The sequence below is a fragment of the Anser anser genome (assembly GCF_964211835.1).
Source record: "Anser anser genome assembly, chromosome: 22".
In the NCBI taxonomy this organism is placed as follows: Eukaryota; Metazoa; Chordata; class Aves; order Anseriformes; family Anatidae; genus Anser; species Anser anser.
Window position 1 is genome coordinate 3,731,716 of NC_139743.1, and position 23,212 is coordinate 3,754,927.

Sequence of the window (23,212 nt, forward strand, 5' to 3'; positions counted from 1 at the left end):
AAATGGAGCACAGTAAGTTGTGCACCACTAGCAGTGAGGGTGATGGAGCACTGGAACAGGCTGCCTACAGAGGGTGTAGAGGCTCCTTCTCTGGAGTTATTCAAGACCAGTCTGCACCCTACTTGTACTATACGCTCAAGGGAACATTTTCTGGCAAGGGGGTTTGAGTCCACAAGCCCTCGAGGTCCCATCCCACCCCTACAATTCCATGATTTTTTTCTTCTGCGTGGGCTGCTGCAAACGAAGTCAAAACCATCAGAACGGGGTTGGAACCTCCAAGTCCTGTACCTGAAGCCAACATGGAACCGAAGGCAGCTCCTCATAAGGACCCCCCTAACCAAGACAGCCTTAAATATCCCCCCACTCCCCCTTACCGTAACAAAACCACCTTAAAGCAGCTTTTCTCACCGTGTTGACGCACAGATTAACTCCATCCGGTGCTGCAGCAGGGCTCCGAAGCAAGCTCCCTGGGCAAAGGAAGCTGAGCACATACAGCAACAGCCCAAGAGCCTGGACCCCTGCTTACAGGGGGGCTCAAGGAGCCGTTGACAATTTAAAGCGCCCAGGAACCCAGGGCAACAGCACCCTGAGCTACAGGGCTGCCCTGGGCCCAGAGGCCGGGGGAGGCTCCTTCTCCCCTAACTGGGGAATCCAAACCTCAATACCGCTAACGGCTCAGGCACCCCACAGCTGCCAGCGGAGCAAAAGGCTCCCAGACCTAAGCCTGATTACAGGCAGGTCCACAACACCCAGGGAACCCCCGAGCTCAGCCTTCCCCCGCCAGCAGGAAGGACAGACAGCGGAGCGAGACGGCCGAATGCTGGGGGTCGGGCCCCAGCCCTGGTTACAGGGAGGGTGAAAACCCGGACCCACTTCTAGTGGTCCCAGGCCCATGTAAGGCGGGGGCCACGGAGACCCACCTGGCTACAGGGGGCTCCCGGCAGCAAGTGACACGGGGGCACGCTCCACCCTGCTTACAGGGCCGTACCCCACACCTCAGCAGCGCCACAAAGCTCCGCAGAGCACGAGGCTCCCACCTGTGGCCCAGCTACAGGCCGGCCCGCCTGGCTGAGCCACAACTCAACCGCTTCAGGAGCCCTACGGGCAGGCTAAGCCCACACTATAGGAACTACAAACATAACCCTGACAACACGAGCAGCGCCCCAGCCTGCACCCTCTAGAGGGCCAGGAAGGGGCTGTTCCTGCTGGCTGACTAGAGCAGCTGGCTCCAACACCTGCTGACAGGCTGGCCCTGCTCCCGGGGACAGAGGGCTCCACAGCTCGTGACACAGACCCCGACTACGGGGTTGTCGCTCGCACAGGTCTCCGGCAGGACAGCCAAGCACACGGGCGCAGACCCAGGCCCTGGCTACAGGGTGGCGGTGCCCATACTACCGTTGTGCCACTTGACTGCCTTAAAAAAATGGGTCAAGCCTGGGCTCCGTCACTACCCACGGGCTCCCTCGTCAAGCCGCACCGAGAACTCCGTCCCCCCAGGGAAGTTTAGGCTAAGCTGCAGCAATTTTAAGAGAGCCCTAAGGAAAAACTCACTCGCTCGCTCGCTCACACCGACCTGGAGAATGGAGAGGGAGCACAGAGGACAGGACAGGGACAGATAACGTCCCAGTGAGGAAGGAGAACCAACGCAACCAACTCTTGGGTAGCAAAACGCCACCCGCAAGCAGAAGGCGAGAACCTCAGACCTGCCCGGAAGTTACAGTGATGCCGGAGACCTCCAGAGGCCAAAAGGGCTTCTGGTGTGGCCAAATGGTACTGCGCACCCCAGCTACGGGGCAATAATACACAGAACACCTAATAATAGGTTGTTCCAGCAATAGCTCGTCTACTTCATAGAATAGCTTTTCATACAATTCATATTTATCATATTATATATATTATTATGTAATAGCTGATGTTATATATTACATTCTATATTATTTATACAGTAGTTTTTAATAGTTCATCATGTTTGGACAGACAAGTAGTTTACACAAAGAGCTAGGCGGCCAAAAAAAGGGGGTGGGGAAAGGCTCTCCCCTGACTACAGGGGGGCCTTGGGGTCCAGAGAGCTCCGAGGCCCCGCCGGGTGCGGAGAGAGCGGCTGTGCCCCTGCTTACAGGGGGCCGCTCCCCCCAGGCAGCCAAAGGAGCAACGAGGCAAAAGGCCAACTACAAGAGCAAAGACCCGAGCCCTGCTTACAGGGAGGTCGCCCAGCACAAAACCTACCCGGGCACCTAAGGTGCCAGCGCTACTGTCCTCTACTTAGAGCCCTGCTGACAGGGCGGTGCCTTTGCCCAGAGTGCCCTCCTCTTTGCCCCTCTTCCCACTCACTCTTGCCTCGTCGTTCCACACGACGCCTCTTCGTTCCTCTGCGCTGGCTGCTGCAAACGAGGACAAAACCATCAGAACGGGGTTGGAAGCTCCAACTCCTGTGCTGGAACAAAACAAGGAACCGAAGACCCCTAAGGCAGGACCCCACTGCAACCGCCCCCCAAGGAGAGACAGCCTCAGAGGTACTCCCCACTTTGCCATACCAAAACCACCTTAAAGCAGCTTTTCTCACCGTGCTGACGCACAGATCAACTCCATCTGGTGCTGCAGCAGGGCTCCGAAGCAAGCTCCCTGGGCAAAGGAAGCTGGGCACACACAGCAACAGCCCAAGAGCCTGGACCCCTGCTTACAGGGGGGCTCGAGGAGCTGTTGACAGTTTAAAGCACCCAGGAACCCAGGGCAACAGCACCCTGAGCTACAGGGCTGCCCTGGGCCCAGAGGCCGGGGGAGGCTCCTTCTCCCCTAACTGGGGAATCCAAACCTCAATACCGCTAACGGCTCAGGCACCCCACAGCTGCCAGCAGAGCAAAAGGCTCCCAGACCTAAGCCTGATTACAGGCAGGTCCACAACACCCAGAGAACCCCAGAGCTCAGCCTTCCCCCGCCAGCAGGAAGGACAGGCAGCGGAGCGAGACGGCCGAATGCCGGGGGTCGGGCCCCAGCCCTGGTTACAGGGAGGGTGAAAACCCGGACCCACTTCTAGTGGTCCCAGGCCCATGTAAGGCGGGGGCCACGGAGACCCACCTGGCTACAGGGGGCTCCCGGCAGCAAGTGACACAGGGGCACGCTCCACCCTGCTTACAGGGCCGTACCCCACGCCTCAGCAGCGCCACAAAGCTCCGCAGAGCACGAGGCTCCCACCTGTGGCCTGGCTACGGGCTGGCCCGCCTGGCTGAGCCACAACTCAACCGCTTCAGGAGCCCGGCTACGGGCAGGCTAAGCCCACACTATAGGAACTACAAACATAACCCTGACAACACGAGCAGCGCCCCAGCCCGCACCCTCTAGAGGGCCAGGAAGGGGCTGTTCCTGCTGGCTGACTAGAGCAGCTGGCTCCAACACCTGCTGACAGGCTGGCCCTGCTCCCGGGGACAGAGGGCTCCGCAGCTCGTGACACAGACCCCGACTACAGGGTTGTCGCTCGCACAGGTCTCCGGCAGGACAGCCAAGCACACGGGCGCAGACCCAGGCCCTGGCTACAGGGTGGCGGTGCCCATACTACCATTGTGCCACTTGACTGCCCTAAAAAAATGGGTCAAGCCTGGGCTCTGTCACTACCCACGGGCTCCCTCGTCAAGCCGCACCGAGAACTCCGTCCCCCCAGGGAAGTTTAGGCTAAGCTGCAGCAATTTTAAGAGAGCCCTAAGGAAAAACTCGCTCGCTCGCTCACACCGACCTGGAGAATGGAGAGGGAGCACAGAGGACAGGACAGGGACAGATAACGTCCCAGTGAGGAAGGAGAACCAACGCAACCAACTCTTGGGTAGCAAAACGCCACCCGCAAGCAGAAGGCGAGAACCTCAGACCTGCCCGGAAGTTACAGTGATGCCAGAGACCTCCAGAGGCCAAAAGGGCTTCTGGTGTGGCCAAACGGTACTGCGCACCCCAGCTACGGGGCAATAATACACAGAACACCTAATAATAGGTTGTTCCAGCAATAGCTCGTCTACTTCATAGAATAGCTTTTCATACAATTCATATTTATCATATTATATATATTATTATGTAATAGCTGATGTTATATATTACATTCTATATTATTTATACAGTAATTTTTAATAGTTCATCATGTTTGGACAGACAAGTAGTTTACACAAAGAGCTAGGCGGCCAAAAAAAGGGGGTGGGGAAAGGCTCTCCCCTGACTACAGGGGGGCCTTGGGGTCCAGAGAGCTCCGAGGCCCCGCCGGGTGCGGAGAGAGCAGCTGTGCCCCTGCTTACAGGGGGCCGCTCCCCCCAGGCAGCCAAAGGAGCAACGAGGCAAAAGGCCAACTACAAGAGCAAAGACCCGAGCCCTGCTTACAGGGAGGTCGCCCAGCACAAAACCTACCCGGGCACCTAAGGTGCCAGCGCTACTGTCCTCTACTTAGAGCCCTGCTGACAGGGCGGTGCCTTTGCCCAGGGTGCCCTCCTCTTTGCCCCTCTTCCCGCTCACTCTTGCCTCGTCGTTCCACACGACGCCTCTTCGTTCCTCTGCGCTGGCTGCTGCAAACGAGGACAAAACCATCAGAACGGGGTTGGAAGCTCCAACTCCTGTGCTGGAACAAAACAAGGAACCGAAGACCCCGAGGCAGGACCCCACCACAACCGCCCCCCAAGGAGAGACAGCCTCAGAGGTACTCCCCCCTTTGCTATAACAAAACCACCTTAAAGCAGCTTTTCTCACCGTGCTGACGCACAGATCAACTCCATCCGGTGCTGCAGCAGGGCTCCGAAGCAAGCTCCCTGGGCAAAGGAAGCTGGGCACACACAGCAACAGCCCAAGAGCCTGGACCCCTGCTTACAGGGGGGCTCGAGGAGCCGTTGACAATTTAAAGCGCCCAGGAACCCAGGGCAACAGCACCCTGAGCTACAGGGCTGCCCTGGGCCCAGAGGCCGGGGGAGGCTCCTTCTCCCCTAACTGGGGAATCCAAACCTCAATACCGCTAACGGCTCAGGCACCCCACAGCTGCCAGCGGAGCAAAAGGCTCCCAGACCTAAGCCTGATTACAGGCAGGTCCACAACACCCGGGGAACCCCCGAGCTCAGCCTTCCCCCGCCAGCAGGAAGGACAGGCAGCGGAGCGAGACGGCCGAATGCCGGGGGTCGGGCCCCAGCCCTGGTTACAGGGAGGGTGAAAACCCGGACCCACTTCTAGTGGTCCCAGGCCCATGTAAGGCGGGGGCCACGGAGACCCACCTGGCTACAGGGGGCTCCCGGCAGCAAGTGACACGGGGGCACGCTCCACCCTGCTTACAGGGCCGTACCCCACGCCTCAGCAGCGCCACAAAGCTCCGCAGAGCACGAGGCTCCCACCTGTGGCCCGGCTACGGGCCGGCCCGCCTGGCTGAGCCACAACTCAACCGCTTCAGGAGCCCGGCTACGGCCAGGCTAAGCCCACACTATGGGAACTACAAACATAACCCTGACAACACGAGCAGCGCCCCAGCCTGCACCCTCTAGAGGGCCAGGAAGGGGCTGTTCCTGCTGGCTGACTAGAGCAGCTGGCTCCAACACCTGCTGACAGGCTGGCCCTGCTCCCGGGGACAGAGGGCTCCGCAGCTCGTGACACAGACCCCGACTACGGGGTTGTCGCTCGCACAGGTCTCCGGCAGGACAGCCAAGCACACGGGCGCAGACCCAGGCCCTGGCTACAGGGTGGCGGTGCCCATACTACCATTGTGCCACTTGACTGCCCTAAAAAAATGGGTCAAGCCTGGGCTCTGTCACTACCCACGGGCTCCCTCGTCAAGCCGCACCGAGAACTCCGTCCCCCCAGGGAAGTTTAGGCTAAGCTGCAGCAATTTTAAGAGAGCCCTAAGGAAAAACTCGCTCGCTCACACCGACCTGGAGAATGGAGAGGGAGCACAGAGGACAGGACAGGGACAGATAACGTCCCAGTGAGGAAGGAGAACCAACGCAACCAACTCTTGGGTAGCAAAACGCCACCCGCAAGCAGAAGGCGAGAACCTCAGACCTGCCCGGAAGTTACAGTGATGCCGGAGACCTCCAGAGGCCAAAAGGGCTTCTGGTGTGGCCAAATGGTACTGCGCACCCCAGCTACAGGGCAATAATACACAGAACACCTAATAATAGGTTGTTCCAGCAATAGCTCGTCTACTTCACAGAATAGCTTTTCATACAATTCATATTTATCATATTATATATATTATTATGTAATAGCTGATGTTATATATTACATTCTATATTATTTATACAGTAGTTTTTAATAGTTCATCATGTTTGGACAGACAAGTAGTTTACACAAAGAGCTAGGCGGCCAAAAAAAGGGGGTGGGGAAAGGCTCTCCCCTGACTACAGGGGGGCCTTGGGGTCCAGAGAGCTCCGAGGCCCCGCCGGGTGCGGAGAGAGCAGCTGTGCCCCTGCTTACAGGGGGCCGCTCCCCCCAGGCAGCCAAAGGAGCAACGAGGCAAAAGGCCAACTACAAGAGCAAAGACCCGAGCCCTGCTTACAGGGAGGTCGCCCAGCACAAAACCTACCCGGGCACCTAAGGTGCCAGCGCTACTGTCCTCTACTTAGAGCCCTGCTGACAGGGCGGTGCCTTTGCCCAGGGTGCCCTCCTCTTTGCCCCTCTTCCCGCTCACTCTTGCCTCGTCGTTCCACACGACGCCTCTTCGTTCCTCTGCGCTGGCTGCTGCAAACGAGGACAAAACCATCAGAACGGGGTTGGAAGCTCCAACTCCTGTGCTGGAACAGAACAAGGAACCGAAGACCCCGAGGCAGGACCCCACTGCAACCGCCCCCCAAGGAGAGACAGCCTCAGAGGTTCCCCCCCCCCTCCCCTTTGCCATAACAAAACCACCTTAAAGCAGCTTTCCTCACCGTGCTTACGCACAGATCAACTCCATCCGGTGCTGCAGCAGGGCTCCGAAGCAAGCTCCCTGGGCAAAGGAAGCTGGGCACACACAGCAACAGCCCAAGAGCCTGCACCCCTGCTTACAGGGGGGCTCGAGGAGCCGTTGACAATTTAAAGCGCCCAGGAACCCAGGGCAACAGCACCCTGAGCTACAGGGCTGCCCTGGGCCCAGAGGCCAGGGGAGGCTCCTTCTCCCCTAACTGGGGAATCCAAACCTCAATACCGCTAACAGCTCAGGCACCCCACAGCTGCCAGCGCAGCAAAAGGCTCCCAGACCTAAGCCTGATTACAGGCAGGTCCACAACACCCAGGGAACCCCAGAGCTCAGCCTTCCCCCGCCAGCAGGAAGGACAGGCAGCGGAGCGAGACGGCCGAATGCCAGGGGTCGGGCCCCAGCCCTGGTTACAGGGAGGGTGAAAACCCGGACCCACTTCTAGTGGTCCCAGGCCCATGTAAGGCGGGGGCCACGGAGACCCACCTGGCTACAGGGGGCTCCCGGCAGCAAGTGACACGGGGGCACGCTCCACCCTGCTTACAGGGCCGTACCCCACGCCTCAGCAGCGCCACAAAGCTCCGCAGAGCACGAGGCTCCCACCTGTGGCCCAGCTACGGGCCGGCCCGCCTGGCTGAGCCACAACTCAACCGCTTCAGGAGCCCTATGGGCAGACTAAGCCCACGCTATAGGAACTACAAACACGACCCTGACAACACGAGCAGCGCCCCAGCCCGCACCCTCTAGAGGGCCGGGAAGGGGGCTGTTCCTGCTGGCTGACTAGAGCAGCTGGCTCCAACACCTGCTGACAGGCTGGCCCTGCTCCCGGGGACAGAGGGCTCCACAGCTCGTGACACAGACCCCGACTACAGGGTTGTCGCTCGCACAGGTCTCCGGCAGGACAGCCAAGCACATGGGCGCAGACCCAGGCCCTGGCTACAGGGTGGCGGTGCCCATACTACCGTTGTGCCACTTGACTGCCCTAAAAAAATGGGTCAAGCCTGGGCTCCGTCACTACCCACAGGCTCCCTCGTCAAGCCGCACCGAGAACTCCGTCCCCCCGGGGAAGTTTAGGCTAAGCTGCAGCAATTTTAAGAGAGCCCTAAGGAAAAACTCGCTCGCTTGCTCACTCACACCGACCTGGAGAATGGAGAGGGAGCACAGAGGACAGGACAGGGACAGATAACGTCCCAGTGAGGAAGAAGAACCAACGCAACCAACTCTTGGGTAGCAAAACGCCACCCGCAAGCAGAAGGCGAGAACCTCAGACCTGCCCGGAAGTTACAGTGATGCCGGAGACCTCCAGAGGCCAAAAGGGCTTCTGGTGTGGCCAAACGGTACTACGCACCCCAGCTACGGGGCAATAATACACAGAACACCTAATAATAGGTTGTTCCAGCAATAGCTCGTCTACTTCACAGAATAGCTTTTCATATAATTCGTATTTATCATATTATATATATTATTATGTAATAGCTGATGTTATATATTACATTCTATATTATTTATACAGTAGTTTTTAATAGTTCATCATGTTTGGACAGACAAGTAGTTTACACAAAGAGCCAAAAAAAGGGGGGTGGGGAAAGGCTCTCCCCTGACTACAGGGGGGCCTTGGGGTCCAGAGAGCTCCGAGGCCCCGCCGGGTGCGGAGAGAGCGGCTGTGCCCCTGCTTCCAGGGGGCCGCTCCCCCCAGGCAGCCAAAGGAGCAACGAGGCAAAAGGCCAACTACAAGAGCAAAGACCCGAGCCCTGCTTACAGGGAGGTCGCCCAGCACAAAACCTACCCGGGCACCTAAGGTGCCAGCGCTACTGTCCTCTACTTAGAGCCCTGCTGACAGGGCGGTGCCTTTGCCCAGGGTGCCCTCCTCTTTGCCCCTCTTCCCACTCACTCTTGCCTCGTCGTTCCACACGACGCCTCTTCGTTCCTCTGCGCTGGCTGCTGCAAACGAGGACAAAACCATCAGAACGGGGTTCGAAGCTCCAACTCCTGTGCTGGAAAAAAACAAGGAACCGAAGACCCCAAGGCAGGACCCCACTGCAACCGCCCCCCAAGGAAAGACAGCCTCAGAGGTTTCCCCCCCCCCCCCTCCCCTTTGCCATAACAAAACCACCTTAAAGCAGCTTTTCTCACCGTGCTGACGCACAGATCAACTCCATCCGGTGCTGCAGCAGGGCTCCGAAGCAAGCTCCCTGGGCAAAGGAAGCTGGGCACACACAGCAACAGCCCAAGAGCCTGGACCCCTGCTTACAGGGGGGCTCGAGGAGCCGTTGACAATTTAAAGCGCCCAGGAACCCAGGGCAACAGCACCCTGAGCTACAGGGCTGCCCTGGGCCCAGAGGCCAGGGGAGGCTCCTTCTCCCCTAACTGGGGAATCCAAACCTCAATACCGCTAACAGCTCAGGCACCCCACAGCTGCCAGCAGAGCAAAAGGCTCCCAGACCTAAGCCTGATTACAGGCAGGTCCACAACACCCAGGGAACCCCCGAGCTCAGCCTTCCCCCGCCAGCAGGAAGGACAGGCAGCGGAGCGAGAAGGCCGAACGCTGGGGCTCAGGCCCCAGCCCTGGTTACAGGGAGGGTGAAAACCCGGCCCCACTTCTAGTGGTCCCAGGCCCATGTAAGGCGGGGGCCACGGAGACCCACCTGGCTACAGGGGGCTCCCGGCAGCAAGTGACACGGGGGCACGCTCCACCCTGCTTACAGGGCCGTACCCCACGCCTCAGCAGCGCCACAAAGCTCCGCAGAGCACGAGGCTCCCACCTGTGGCCCAGCTACGGGCCGGCCCGCCTGGCTGAGCCACAACTCAACCGCTTCAGGAGCCCTATGGGCAGACTAAGCCCACACTATAGGAACTACAAACACGACCCTGACAACACGAGCAGCGCCCCAGCTCGCACCCTCTAGAGGGCTGGGAAGGGGCTGTTCCTGCTGGCTGACTAGAGCAGCTGGCTCCAACACCTGCTGACAGGCTGGCCCTGCTCCCGGGGACAGAGGGCTCCACAGCTCGTGACACAGACCCAAACTACGGGGTTGTCGCTCGCACAGGTCTCCGGCAGGACAGCCAAGCACACGGGCGCAGACCCAGGCCCTGGCTACAGGGTGGCGGTGCCCATACTACTGTTGTGCCACTTGACTGCCCTAAAAAAATGGGTCAAGCCTGGGCTCCGTCACTACCCACAGGCTCCCTCGTCAAGCCGCACCGAGAACTCCGTCCCCCCGGGGAAGTTTAGGCTAAGCTGCAGCAATTTTAAGAGAGCCCTAAGGAAAAACTCGCTCGCTCGCTCACTCACACCGACCTGGAGAATGGAGAGGGAGCACAGAGGACAGGACAGGGACAGATAACGTCCCAGTGAGGAAGAAGAACCAACGCAACCAACTCTTGGGTAGCAAAACGCCACCCGCAAGCAGAAGGCGAGAACCTCAGACCTGCCCGGAAGTTACAGTGATGCCGGAGACCTCCAGAGGCCAAAAGGGCTTCTGGTGTGGCCAAACGGTACTACGCACCCCAGCTACGGGGCAATAATACACAGAACACCTAATAATAGGTTGTTCCAGCAATAGCTCGTCTACTTCACAGAATAGCTTTTCATATAATTCGTATTTATCATATTATATATATTATTATGTAATAGCTGATGTTATATATTACATTCTATATTATTTATACAGTAGTTTTTAATAGTTCATCATGTTTGGACAGACAAGTAGTTTACACAAAGAGCTAGGCGGCCAAAAAAAGGGGGTGGGGAAAGGCTCTCCCCTGACTACAGGGGGGCCTTGGGGTCCAGAGAGCTCCGAGGCCCCGCCGGGTGCGGAGAGAGCGGCTGTGCCCCTGCTTCCAGGGGGCCGCTCCCCCCAGGCAGCCAAAGGAGCAACGAGGCAAAAGGCCAACTACAAGAGCAAAGACCCGAGCCCTGCTTACAGGGAGGTCGCCCAGCACAAAACCTACCCGGGCACCTAAGGTGCCAGCGCTACTGTCCTCTACTTAGAGCCCTGCTGACAGGGCGGTGCCTTTGCCCAGGGTGCCCTCCTCTTTGCCCCTCTTCCCGCTCACTCTTGCCTCGTCGTTCCACACGACGCCTCTTCGTTCCTCTGCGCTGGCTGCTGCAAACGAGGACAAAACCATCAGAACGGGGTTCGAAGCTCCAACTCCTGTGCTGGAACAGAACAAGGAACCGAAGACCCCAAGGCAGGACCCCACTGCAACCAGGCCCCCAAGGAGAGACAGCCTCAGAGGTACTCCCCCCTTTGCCATAACAAAACCACCTTAAAGCAGCTTTCCTCACCGTGTTGACGCACAGATTAACTCCATCCGGTGCTGCAGCAGGGCTCCGAAGCAAGCTCCCTGGGCAAAGGAAGCTGGGCACACACAGCAACAGCCCAAGAGCCTGGACCCCTGCTTACAGGGGGGCTCGAGAAGCTGTTGACAATTTAAAGCGCCCAGGAACCCAGGGCAGCAGCACCCTGAGCTACAGGGCTGCCCTGGGCCCAGAGGCCGGGGGAGGCTCCTTCTCCCCTAACTGGGGAATCCAAACCTCAATACCGCTAACAGCTCAGGCACCCCACAGCTGCCAGCAGAGCAAAAGGCTCCCAGACCTAAGCCTGATTACAGGCAGGTCCACAACACCCAGGGAACCCCAGAGCTCAGCCTTCCCCCGCCAGCAGGAAGGACAGGCAGCGGAGCGAGACGGCCGAATGCCGGGGGTCGGGCCAAGCCCTGGTTACAGGGAGGGTGAAAACCCGGACCCACTTCTAATGGTCCCAGGCCCATGTAAGGCGGGGGCCACGGAGACCCACCTGGCTACAGGGGGCTCCCGGCAGCAAGTGACACGGGGGCACGCTCCACCCTGCTTACAGGGCCGTACCCCACGCCTCAGCAGCGCCACAAAGCTCCGCAGAGCACGAGGCTCCAACCTGTGGCCCTGCTACGGGCCGGCCCGCCTGGCTGAGCCACAACTCAACCGCTTCAGGAGCCCTACGGGCAGACTAAGCCCACGCTATAGGAACTACAAACACGACCCTGACAACACGAGCAGCGCCCCAGCCCGCACCCTCTAGAGGGCCGGGAAGGGGCTGTTCCTGCTGGCTGACTAGAGCAGCTGGCTCCAACACCTGCTTACAGGCTGGCCCTGCTCCCAGGTGCTTTTGGGTGCCTTTGCCCAGGGTGCCCTCCTGTTTGCCCTTCTTCTGTCTTCTGCTCCCTCTTCCTGCTCACTCTTGCCTCGTCGTTCCACATGACGCCTTTTCTTTCTTCTGCGTTGGCTGGTGCAAACAAAGGACAAACCGTTAGACATGTGTTGGAAGCTCCAAGTCCTGGGCCTGAGGAAAGTAGTCCCCATTTCCAAGTCTGCCTTCATTTGGGTGGTCGTTATGTGGAGCTGCCTTGGGATCCCCGACTTGGCCCTACCAACAGCTACTTAAAGCAGCTTTTCTCACCATGCTGACGCACAGAGCAGCTCGAGCCACTACTGCAGCAGGGCTCCAAGGCTGGAACCCTGGGCAAACAGAGCTAGACATGCATAGCACAGCTTGAGAGCCTGAGCCCTTGCTTACAGGGTGGTCACGCACTGCAAAACAAACCTGGGCACCTAAGGTGCCAGCACTGCTCTCCTTACTGTAGCCCTGCTGACAGCGCGGTCCCTTTCCCCAGGGTGCCTTCGTTTTTGCTCCTCTTCAGTCTTCTGTTCCCTCGTCCTCTTGCTGCTCATTCTTGCCTCGTAGTTCCATATGATGCCTCTTCCTTCTTCTTCACTGGCTGCTACCAACTGAAGTCCTTACCTGTTGACAGGGCAGTACCTTTGCCCAGGCTGCCTTTCTCTTCAATCATCATTGCTGCTGCTCTGCTCTTCTTTGTCACTCATACCGCAAGTTCCCCTAGACTGATTTTTTTTTTGTTCTAGCACCTGCTGCCAAAGGAACAACATACAGCTTAGAGATTGTCATATACTAGTATCTACTGCCAAAAAGTAGCCATCTAGCACATAGAATGTTACTGCACATTAAATTCTTCTCAGCATTCTTGTTTTTCTTCCTGTATATACTTTCATCCCACTATAGCAAGAGATATTTGTGGTATTAGTGTCTACCTACCAGCCCCAAGCCTGCTCCATACTACCGCCCCCTCTCATCCCCTCAGCATGGCCCTGCCCTCTCACCACTCTCCCTCCCCGTTACCTCAGCCCAGGCAGGCTCTCCCCGGATTTCCTCGCCCAGCCCCCCAACACTGCCCCATCTCGCTCCCGCTTGGTACTGACCACTCACCACCTCCCTGACAGAGCTGCCCGCCGCAATCTCCTCAGCACCTCAGGATAACGCAGCACAGACCGACAGCATATTCATCCGCTCCTCGGGCAGTACCTCACCCCGTCCCTCACAATGCTTTATATACCACGCCGGCCCGCCCGCCAGCCAATAGCAACGCGGAACGGCGCCCGCCACTTTCGCCTTGGCGATCGCGCCCGCCCATTGGTGAAAACGGACATGCGGCCGGCTTTGATTGGTTGAGGCCTCTGAGGGCGCTGTCGTAACAGTCGGGGGTGGCAGCGCCGCCGTGCTCGCTGCCCTGCCCGTCATGGCCGGGCTCTCAGCCGTGAGGGGTCTGTGTCCCTCACAGCAAACGGGGGCCTGCGGATGGGCGTTGGAAAACTTGTGCGCAGCTAGCCAAATAACATCTAAAAACCTCGTGGTTCCAAGTGTCTAATTAGGGAAAATGTTGCATGTTCCTTCCAAAGAAATCGGTGTCCCCAAATAAATGAGAAATATATATTTTTGTTATTTAGTTCTCCACAGAAATTTCTAATATCACTGCCTCCACACAAAAAACAAAACAAAAAAAAAAACCTCTTTGAAACTCAGAAATATTACAGAGAAAAGGGAATATTATTACGGAGAAAACAGTAAAAAAAAAAAAAAAGTCTTACCTCAGATAGCCCTCTCTCAAATCTTCTTACAGACTGTCATCTAACTTGCTCTTAAAACTCAACAGCAAGATAATATCCTATTGCAGCAGTTTATTCCTTAAAATCAGTCTGCAGTTTTTGAGCTTTTAGTGCCAGTGTCACAGGAGTGTCTGAGCAGCTCAGCTGTGGCAAAAAGCATACAGCTGAGATCTACTTGGCACCTGTGCATCCTTAACTCTTAATGAGTGAAAGGCATACTAAAATGCACTTCATTTTACAAAAACATTACTGAAATCAAGTATTTTAACTATGTATCTGTCATGAGGAAAACAAACAATTTTAAAAGTTTTGTAAAAGTAATTGAGTGAAAAATGGTAAGTTTCAATGAAGTTGAAGTGAACAGGCCCAGATCAGGGTAGACTTCAGTAGTGCAGCCTCACAAACGTGGTGGTATTGCTGCACCCCCATCCATTGTGATGTCAGTGGTTTTCGTTTCCTGCAGCTGGTGACAAGTTGTGGCTGGTACTGGGAGAGAGGGGGTCTGAGAGCTTTCCAGAAGGTGCCGAAGGATTTCTGTAGCTTGTGGAGCCTGGAGCTTATCCCCCAGGCGAAGTCGACACTTACCACATGGTTTCTGATGTTGCAGCAATTTGCACAAAAGCACGCATTGTAAATCATATCCACGTATCGGTTCTGCCTGCAAATTTAATGCTTTGTACATGTTTCTTTGTTTATTGGCTTTTGACAAAGGTATCATTCCAACAGTCCTTCTCAGCTCTACCTTGCAACGGTACACAGATTCTGCCTATTAACTAGCTTTAGTAGCTGTCAGTAATGCAGGAACAGCTCCCTATATTAATGTGATTTACACTTAAATAGTACAAGACTAAATTTTCAGTATAGTCTAACGGATACCAGGGTCTCCTGCAACACAAGGTGTAAAAACTACGGGATCCTACCACACATGGCACAGCCAGCTGCTGATAGCAAGCCCTGCTCTAAAGATTTTGATGCCTTGATTATGTAAATAAGGGAGATTATTCCATCCACAAAACTCTAGCAAGATAATCATCAAACAATAAATCATCACAACTCAGGCAAACGCAAATGAATTTTGAACATTATCACCATAATTACAACTGTATTGCTGTTATTATCTGAGCAGGATAGAGGACATCAGGCCCCAGATATTATTCCCTACCGGTTGCGATTTAAATTGGTTGACATTATTTAGCCTGTAGGGACATTGCATAGAAATGTCTTGAGTTTTCAGATATTTCAGCTTCTCTGCAGCCATGATTTCCACTTGCCTAGCACCCTGGTTTCTGGCTGATTTAGACACGTCAAAGACCTAATCCAAAGCATACTGAAGGGAACAGCAGCCTTCCTGCTGCTATCAAGAAACCCAAGATCAAGTCCTAGGCCCCCCCCACATTTGCTAAAATTACCACAGTCGGAGCTGAAAAACTCTTTCAGTCTCTCCTGCCTAAACTCAATTTGATCGTCACCCTTAACTGACTCTAGTTTTGTAAGATCCAAGCACAGTTCAGCAGAACTTACGTGTGTATACACACACTTAACTCTTACTAACACGTCCCCTCAGCCTTCTTTGGAGTGTGCCCCACTGCAAACACCCAGAAAATGATATATTCTCAAGGGCAAAGCATGGTCATTTGCAGCTCTTTCTAGCTGCGTTTTCTTTGGAACAGCCACTTTCCAAGCAGTAAGAAAGCCAGGCTTGGAGCTCCCTAAAACTATGCTGCAGCAGGAGTTCCTTATTATGTTAAGTCACAGGTACCTATAGTGTTTCAACAAATTAGATGATGTTTCACTAGAGGTTCATTTATATTCAAACATAATCGACTATAGGGATTTGGGACAGACCTATGTTTTGAATTTAGGTGACAAAGGATGAGATTTGTTATAAATACATTTATAAAGGAGGAAAATGTCTGATGGCTTGGGAAATTTAGAGATATTGAAAGAAGAATTTGACATCTATATTAACTCAAAGCCCTAAATGGGCTGGGCTTGTTTACATTGCTGCAGTCTTATTACAGGGTGAATTTTACCAGCTGTCTTGCTGAGCAGTCATTTAGCCTTAAACTATAGTTAAAACTGTCATGGTTTTAAGCAAATTATATTGCGTAAAGTAATTATTTCCCTAACTGCAAAGAGGATCCAGGTAGCTTGTGAATCTCATTTCCGAAAAAAAGAGCTAGCAGAGCGCCCTCTGCACAAAATATAGGAATGCAGAGTTAAGGATTTGGAAAGGTCTCTGTAATCCAGAAAAGGGTAGGAAGGCTTGATTAGTTAGTGGTATACATTTGGGTATGAAGGAGACAGGAAGGAAGTAGATTTCTGCCAAGCCAATCTGTTAATTAAACAGATTGACTACTACTTCCAGAACATCGAGGCAAAACTTGTTTCCTTTACGAGGTGTTCCTGCATCAATAAATGTTAATCCTCATGATTAATACAAACTTTACACTTACTTTGTCTGAGGGGAAATTGCTGAAGAGCCATTTTGCAGAAATAAACTACAGCAATTAGTGGTTACCCAGGATAAGGAGGCATGCAATGGGCAGAGGTCTCAGAGAACCCTAAAATCACCGTTTGCAGCTGACACTCGCCACGCGTAACAGGAAGGCTCCGGTATGCTCATTTGAAACTGCTGTGGGGCCTGAAAACCTTAATGTATTCAAAAATGTGATGGCCGTTCAGCTGTATGCATTGTGGCAAACCATGGCTGGTGTCTGGAAGAGATGCTTACTTAGCTCCATACTGCATGGATAAAGAACTCTCAGCTACTCACGCAAATAAGCCCTGTGCATGGATTTACCGTTTGTTTGGTTCATTGCTGTATCCCTTTCTGATCACTTCTCCTTGGAAATCAGTGCGCGACCAGTGACTTTCTTTTATATAATCAGATTCACCTCCACACCTGGTGCTGGCTCTCACTCTGTTTTTAATTAGGAAGGAAAAGCTTATTGCAGACAAGTGTTTCTCCAGGACAATCCTCTTGCAAGGCTGAATTTTACACTATATATAGTTTGTCTAGTGGCCATTTAGCATTGCCATCAAACATTCATTATAACATCAGAATGGAAGTTGCATCATATCTGCGTGCTTCCTTTAAAATGTGTGCTGCCTGAGAATCCAGCAATTAATTCACCCAGCAGCAGGAGCTCATACAATTGCTATCAGCAAGGCAGAGCACCACTGAATCACTGCCTGTCTTTACATGGACTGCATTGCAGTCCACTGAGTAACCACTACACCAGCCCACAATGAGGGTAAATTAGACGTTTTGAGGGCTATTCAGCAATGTTCCTTTAGCCAGAAAACAAGACAGGCTATTTAACGGAGGTACTTCTGAAATCATGATTTGTCAGAAAGGCACACTGGAGCTAAATTCACAGTGAGGTCTAGATTTAACTGTGGAATGGGACAAGACTGTCCTTGGTCCCATAAGAAAGTGTCCTCAGTGTCCTCTTCTGCCTTGGGGTTGAAATCTTGCAGCCAATTTATTTATTAGTACAAGCTAATATTTTTTTTCTAGCATAGAAAAGGCAAATCACCACTTACAGATTTCAAAGAAGGCCAAATGGAGGAAGACACCTGTTTTATGCTCATTTTTGAATGAAGTCAGGGTGACAGGGAGAAGCAAAGTGGGAGTGAGAAATCACAGATATCGCATTAATAATACTGTGATAACAATGTTTAGATAAAAATTTTTCATTTTGATACTTTTTAACAGAGGTGGGATTTTCAAATGCATGTATTATTGTCTTTCTTGGAAAAAGTTTTACATTACATAGAAAACAAGAAGTTTCTGAAGATCCCCAAATCCTCCAAGACAAATTGCAGTTTGATTGTTCCCGATTGCTATTTTGATAAGCAGGCTTCCAAGACAGGCTTTACATAGTGTATATAGTTTCTCCTCTGGGCAATGGGGAAACCGCTTTCCATTCAGTTTTAGTGATGACCTGAGTTTAAATCTTTTCCTGCACAATTACAGTGGTGTGTATATTTGTATTAATGTAATGTCTAGGGACTGCAGTCAAGAACAGGATACCATCAAGTACAGAAAACCTCTGCCCAGAAAAGCTTACGATCTTGTCAACAAAAAGACCCTTTTAACTCCATCTTACTGATGTGCCACACAGGGAGTCTGTGCTACAGTGAGGAATGAAATCCCCGTGGGCTGATCCATGTGTTAGCTGCTCGACCATGGATCGGTCACAGCCAGCCACGCTGGGCAGGTATTAAAACCCTTGCAAAAAGTGAACTCCCTGGCTCCTGATGCTGTCGGAGTGTACAATTGCTAGGCTTACACAGCCAGAAGTGTCTTCAGTGCCAGTCCAGCACTGTCACCTGCACCTTTGTCAAGTGCTGGAAGCGTGGCCAGACTTGATGGTTATGCCAAAGGATCCTCCTGGGGGACAAGGTGGGATTGCCCACCTCTCCTCGGGAAGTGTGCCTGTTTGTGCTCACAGGCAGCAGCTGTGTGAGAGCCACAGGCACCCTGAAGCCATGTGTGGGCATCACTGAGGAGTCACAATTAACTTTAATTACACCTCTTCACTGGCTGCTGAGCTTTGGGAAAATAACAAGGGGGTACAACAAATAATAATAATAATAATAATAATAATAATAATAATAATAATAATAATAATAATAATAATAATGGAAGAAAAGAAGCTCTTGCAATCCAGGTGAATTTTTCCAAGCTGATTGCCAAAACTCAAGGTTCCCAGGGGCCTTTGTTAGCAGAGAAAAAAGCACCAGACAAAGAGATGGATTGAACAGGGAGACTTTTTTGTCTCTCTTTTAAAATAACCTAGCTAGCATTCAAAATCTGGGACATTTCTACCTCTACTCTGCACCTGTCTTCAACTGAACGGTGGCCATCACAGTTCCACATTTCTCCACTCCCCTGATGTGTGACAGGGGATGTCTGACAGCACCTGCTCAACTCCATCTACACTGAAATACTTCGGTACTGAATTTTCTTAAGGTTAATCAGAATTCATAAACTGCACCTAGACAGGTGCTTCCAAAGGCACCAACTGGTGAAAACCAATGGTAATACCATGAAATCGTGCTAACTTTTAGCAGTGCATTTTTTATAGCTATCCACAAGAAGCAAATTAACTCACTTTAGTTTCCAAGCAGCCACCCTGAAGGAGAGGAGTGTGCTCCGCAGCCCCAAGAGCTTCGGAATGCATATTTCTGCCCTTCATTCCCTGACAAATTGTTATCGACAATCTGCTTCAAACCTGGATTCGCTCTCTAGAGAGCTAAAACAAATGTTTTTAAAACAGCTCCAGCAAATTTTATTTTACTTGAATGTGCACTGATAGCAGTTCCCCTGTCGGGAATCCTGTGGGAACTGAGTAGACCACTTTAGAGAAAACAGCAGCTGTAAGGAATACTAAATGGTTAGAGGAGAAACAGCAGAAGTGGCATAGTGCTCTTGTTGGATATTTTCATAAATAAAATGAAGTTTAGAAAGTCTTCAGAGCACCCTGTGCATTGAAGTAAATGTGTTAATTTCTTTATTCTCCTTTTGCAGAAAGGCAAAGAGGCAGAGAGATGAATGGCAAGGTGTTCACCATACCTGCACTTACACCGTGTTTCCTTTTTTATTCAGAGGCCTCAGCTTAAGACATCAGGGTCAAATCTGGCTGCCTATGCTTGGTCGTGTCAGGCTACTCCGTAACGGCACACAGAGCAGCTGAAGTCACATCAAATATTTAGCAGTAAATCCATCTGCACGGAGACAGACCTTAGTCACCAAAACAGGTAGAGAGCACAGATCAGGCGGAATCTTGGCTGAGCACGAGATGCTAATTTATACATAAGCTTCAAGTCCCTGGTAATCCAGAAATTTTGTCCTAACTTTAAGCTATGACAGAGTAAAACAATACTTTGAAGTCAATACTGACTCTTTATCCATGGCAGAAAGTAGCATTCTTCCAGCCTGTCTTTCGAAAAGATGGAAGAAGATGCGAATTCTTCTTTTCCTATCCGGAGAGATGTCTATATTCATCTTGGCTTATGAGGAAATTTCCAGAAAAAAAAAAAAAAATAAATGTTTAAACTTGAAATGAACTGATTCAGTCATTTCCTGCATATCATGACCAGATTGGATGATAGCTTGAATGCACTGAGAGTGCCACAGGTCTTTTGCAAGGAAAAATTCTTCTACGGAAGAAATAAGATACAAGAGTCTGGTACTGTTAATTGTTTGGCAAATAGACTAAAAAAAAAAAAAGGCAGACATTTAAGTTCACAAGACACGTTCTGACTAACCTGCCTTCCTGAGCTTCGAGACTTTTATTCAGAAATCTGACATGTCTGCTCTGAAGGGGAACATCTTGGGCCAAAAAAATTAATAAATAATTAATAAATTAAATTTTAATAAATGCTTGTGTGCTCTTTATTTCTAATACAAGTGGCAAAACTTCCAGCCAAAAGACTTTGCACCAGTCCTCTGTGACGGAGGGCTGAGCAGGAGGTGAGAGAGAAGCCCTGCCAGCTTCCATTCAGACGCGCATGTGGATCCATCCCGACCTCTCTGCAAGCAGTCAGGCTGCTCGTGGGTGTCCGTAAAGAGATGAAGAAAGAATGACAGCCTGAACTGTGACTAGGCAGTGCAAGAGGCAGTGGGACTGGCATTTCGGCCCTCGTCCGGGGTCTCGGTTGCTAAATCTGGAGTGTAATATTGGCTGCAGGGCCACAGAGAGAGGAGTTGTGGGCGTGAATGGCCTGGGCTTATGATTTTGTTCCTCTGACCTTGCCCCTAGCGGCACAGCGCTGACCTTGGGAAGATCGGCGTTCTAGGAGGTTGCAGATCCAGAGTTTTTTACAAGATGCTCGCTCCTGGGAGCTAACAAGCCCTGCACCGTGACCAGGAGATTTCTGCCCTGCTCGGAGTTAGTTCTCCTGTGACGGACTTCATGAGAAGTCTCAGCACCATTTCAAAGTGTGCGGGAAATACTTGAATGAATTACATCATATTAAGGAGTTAGATTTTCTTTGTTACCCTAGAGTGAAAACTGTGCATGCTGAAGGAGTTTGCTTTGAAAATCCTCTCTGTTATTGTATTTATTTAACATTGATTCCAGAAAGACAAAGCCAAAGAGACAAGCCTGACGCAGAAGAGAACACAGTTGTGACAAAGCCTCAGTGAAGGTCCGTCCGTGGTTCGGGACTGGACCCTAAGAAACCTCCGCCTTGTCCTCAGTGGACTCAGAAACATTTCATCCTCTGCATTTTTTGCCAGCTTTTCCTCGCATCAGAGAAATAAAGCTGTCAGTCAAGATCTTTTTCTTCAGAGATTTCCACACCAGCAGCATGTAATAGAGGAGTACCATAATAAGCTATCCAGCCGTGATGATCCTGATGACTGATATATCACTGCCATTTTACTTTGTCAGTGGCATGGTGCAAAGCAGGAGGTATCTTATCTTAATCTGCTTCCAGTGCTGATCAGATGACTAAGTATTCTGTCAGAGAAGCAAAAGGAGAGAACACATGTTGAAGAAATATTGCCGAGCACTCATGATATTTGCCTCAGGAACTGTACTCCAGTAATTATACCCCTAAAATCAAAGAGGAGATATGTCCCAGGAGAGATGTGTCTACTCCAAATTAACCAGTTACAACCCCTCATGATTGCCTGCTTGCAGAGAGCTGCTGCTGAACAACCTCCAACCAAAGAGCAACTCATGGAGCCTCCTCGATGAGCAATCACAAACCAGAAATGCATTGCGGGAAAAAAAAAAAAATCTGCTTGCGGACAAAACTCTTATAAGAAGGTTATAGTTGTGGTTTCGAAGTTTCATTTTACTTTGGCTTCAGGTTCAGGGTTGGGTGGTTTTTTTTTTTTTTTTTTGGTGTTTTTGTTTAAATGCATCACTTCTTGCTGTTACTGTGTTTCGTTCTCTCCAATGATTCATCTAGCTCTGGGGCATTTATTGAAATTCTTGATACAAAATCCAAGGGAAGTGAACCTCACTTTAAACTTTGCAAGGACAGCTGCCTAGTCCATGTAAAGCCTCTTGCACTTTTCTTCAGCTGATGTTTCCTCTACAGGCACTGAGAAGCAGTTCAGAGGAAAATGTCCAGGTTACTGCAACGTTACAGCAATGCCCGTGGCTGTTTCTAGGTTTTGTGCTGAAGGTTTCAGCTCTGGTGTTCATTTGTCTCCCTTGGCACCGCACGCAAAACTCACAGTGTAGCATTACTTGGACAAAAAGGACAGTATTTCAATAATGCTTGGAAAGCCGAACTGATTCGGTGTGACTGAGATGCCTCAGAAAGACAAGTATATGTCCATTTCACAGCAATTCATGTGCGTGATATCCTAAAGGGGTCAGTAGTTCTGCTATAAAATGTTTAAGGTTCCACATTCAGAAAAGCTTGAAAGCACTGTTCTGGGATCCACTCCGTTGTAGAAAAACTACTAGAAATAAATGCTTTTTGAAACCTAACCAAAGAGATGGGTTTCATTCATTTTTCTCTCTGTGTAGGGTTATATGGTAATAAGAAAAATACATTCAGAAAAGTAAATCGAGCCACTTCTGTAAACAGAAAAGCTTTATTAGGAAACACCTTGAAAATTATGGACCCCTAATACTCTGAAAGTTAGCCAGCATGAAAGATATTAAAGTATAGGGTAATAAAATATTGCAACTGCAGCTACATTTTCATCATCCTTTCAGGAAATGGTTCATCTGAGTTGCAAGGAGACCTATTTACCATTGCAGAGGGTCTGAGCACCGCTGGGGATTTCAGCCCGGGCGCTCAGCAAAGCCCCGGCCCGTGCTGGGACTTTGGCTGGGGAAGGATGCAGAAGAGGGCTGCTCCCTCTCTCTCTCTGCCATCGATCCGCTCCTTTACAAAGAAAGTACACGAGCTGTTTTCAGCAGAGATAACGCCTAGAGGCAGCATCCCGACTCGGAAATTCCTGCCTTCCTTCCCTTCCCTAGCCGTACCAGGGGGGCACTCTCCTTTTGCCTTCCACCTGAGACCCCGCAGCCGTGCCGGGAGCCGGGCTCTCACCCGACAGAGCGGCCAGGGGCTGCCGCATCCCCTTGCCATCCCCTCGCCATCCCCTCGCCATCCCCTTGCCATCCCCTCGCCATCCCCTTGCCATCCCCTCGCCATCCCCCCGCCATCCCCTCGCCGCCCCCTCGCCGCCCCCTCGCCGCCGGGGACCGGGCGGCAGCCCCGCAGCAGCATCCCTCGGGGCGCGGGGCAGGGCAGGGCAGGGCAGGCGGGGAAGGGCAGGGCAGGGCAGGCGGGGAAGGGCTCCTTTCCCCCCCGGGGGGGCATCTTCGGGGCGGGGGCCGCCGCTGCCCTCCCCTCTGCGGGGCTGCGGCCGCCTCCGTGCCAGCCCCGCC

At 52.2% G+C, this 23,212-nt stretch overlaps 1 long non-coding RNA gene across 15 annotated transcripts; it reads right to left on the reverse strand.

The window, feature by feature from the left end:
- Positions 1-1,093: 1,093 nt before the first annotated feature.
- On the reverse strand, positions 1,094-13,217 carry LOC310885318. 15 transcript variants are annotated; one of them, XR_014574695.1, is made up of 8 exons: positions 13,203-13,217; positions 12,516-12,803; positions 11,187-12,162; positions 9,032-11,004; positions 6,873-8,839; positions 4,717-6,684; positions 2,564-4,535; positions 1,094-2,381 (listed from the first exon to the last, which is right to left on the reverse strand). It is a non-coding gene; the product is annotated as an uncharacterized lncRNA (long non-coding RNA). The 15 variants fall into 15 exon arrangements; XR_014574696.1 differs by having other exon boundaries at positions 12,516-12,806; XR_014574697.1 differs by lacking the exon at positions 13,203-13,217 and adding an exon at positions 13,162-13,176.
- Positions 13,218-23,212: the final 9,995 nt, after the last annotated feature.